Source organism: Hyla sarda, chromosome 1 (assembly GCF_029499605.1).
Source record: "Hyla sarda isolate aHylSar1 chromosome 1, aHylSar1.hap1, whole genome shotgun sequence".
Classification (NCBI taxonomy): Eukaryota; Metazoa; Chordata; class Amphibia; order Anura; family Hylidae; genus Hyla; species Hyla sarda.
Window position 1 is genome coordinate 253,195,198 of NC_079189.1, and position 2,432 is coordinate 253,197,629.

The window sequence follows — 2,432 nt, forward strand, 5'->3', positions numbered from 1 at the left end:
ACATGCATTGCTGTAATGGGACCCTGTAAACTACAACTCCCAGCATGCCCAGACAGCCCTTGGCGTCTGGGCATGCTGGGAGTTGCAGTTTTGCAACATCTGGAGGTCCACAGTTTGGAGACCACTGTGCCCTTCCAGATGTTGCAAAACTACACATCCTCAGCATGCCCTTACTGTCCAGGCATGCTGGGAGTTGTAGTTCTGTAACATCTGGCCCTTCAGATGTTGCAGAACTACAACTCCCAGCATGCCTGGACAGTTTTGGCATACTGGGAGTTGTAGTTTTGCAACATCTGGAGGGCTGCAGCTTGGACCCCACTACACAGTGGTCCCCAAACTGTTCTCCTCCAGCTGTTGCGTAACCACTACTCCCAATATGCCCTTCGGCTGCCTGGGCATGCTGGGAGTTGTGGTTTTGCAACAACTGGAGGCACACTGGTTGGGAAACATTGTCTGTTTCCTAACTCAGTGTTTCCCAACCCGTGTGCCTCCAGCTGTTGCAAAACTATAACTGCCAGCATGCACTGATAGACTGTGCATGCTGGGAGTTGTAGTTTTGCACCAGCTGGAGGTCCCCCCCTTGTGAATGTACAGGGTACATTCACATGGGCAGGGGGCTTACAGTGAGTATCAGGCTGCAAGTTTGCGATGCAGCAAATTTTGCGCGGCAGCTCAAACTCGTAGCGGGAAACTCGCTGTAATCCCCCGCCCGTGTGACTGTACCCTAAAAACACTACACTACGCTAACACAAAATAAAATAAAAAGTAAAAAACACTACATAAACACATACCCCTACACAGCCCCCCTCCCCTCCCCAATAAAAATGAAAATGTCTGGTACGCCACTGTTTCCAAAATGGAGCCTCCAGCTGTTGCAAAACAACAACTCCCAGTATTGCCGGACAGCCGTTTACTGTCCAGGCATGCTGGGAGTTTTGCAACAGCTGGAGGCACCCTGTTTGGGAATCACTGGCGTAGAATACCCCTATGTCCACCCCAATGCAAATCCCTAATTCAGGCCTCAAATGCACATGGCGCTCTCACTTCGGAGCCCTGTCGTATTTCAAGGCAACAGTTTAGGGTCACATATGGGGTATCTCCGTACTCGGCAGAAATTGCCTAACAAATTTTGGGGGCTTTTTCTCCTTTCACCCCTTATGAAAAGGGGAAGTTGGGGTCTACACCAGCATGTTGGTGTAAAAAAAAAAATTTTTACACTAACATGCTGGTGTTGCCCCATACTTTTCATTTTGACAAGAGGTAAAGGGGAAAAAAGCCCCCCAAAATTTGTAATGCAATTTCTCCCGACTACAGAGATACCCCATATGTGGGCGTAAAGTGCTCTGGGGGCGCACAACAAGGCCCAGAAGGGAGAGTGCGCCATGTACATTTGAGGTGATTTGCACAGGGGTGGCTGATTGTTACAGCGGTTTTGACAAATGCAAAAAAGAAAAAAAAACACATGTGACCCATTTCGGAAACTACACCCCTCACGGAATGTAATGAGGGGTGCAGTGAGAATTTACACCCCACAGGTGTCTGACGGATCTTTGGAACAATGGGCTGTGCAAATAAAATATTTTGTACAGCCCACTGTTCCAAAGATCTGACAGACACCAGTGGGGGGTAAATGCTCACTGTACCCCTTGTTACGTTCCTCAAGGGGTCTAGTTTCCAAAATGGTATGCCATGTGGGGGTTATTTTGCTGTCCTGGCACCATAGGGGCTTCCTAAATGCGACATGCCCCCGAGCAAAATTTGCTCTCAAAAAGCCAAATATGACTCCTTCTCTTCTGAGCATTGTAGTTCGCCCGTAGTGCACTTCAGGTCAACTTATGGGGTACCTCCATACTCAGAAGAGATGGGGTTACAAATTTTGGGGGGTATTTTCTGCTATTAACCCTTGCAAAAATGTGAAATTTGGGGGGAAACACACATTTTAGTGAAATTTTTTTATTTTTTTTTTACATATGCAAAAGTCGTGAAACACCTGTGGGGTATTAAGGCTCACTTAATTCCTTGTTACGTTCCTCATGGGGTCTAGTTTCCAAAATGGTATGCCATGTGTTTTTTTTTTGCTGTTCTGGCACCATAGGGGCTTCCTAAATGCAACATGCCCCCCAAAAACCATTTCTGAAAAACGTACTCTCCAAAATCCCCTTGTCGCTCCTTCGCTTCTGAGCCCTCTACTGCGCCCGCCGAACACTTTACATAGACATATGAGGTATCTGCTTACTCGAGAGAAATTGGGCTACAAATATAAGTATACATTTTCTCCTTTTACCCCTTGTAAAAATTCTAAAATTGGTTCTACAAGAAAATGCAAGTGTAAAAAATGAAGATTGTGAATTTTATCCTTCACTTTGCTGCTATTCCTTTGAAACACCTAAAGGGTTAAAACGCTGACTGAATGTCATTTTGAATACTTTGGG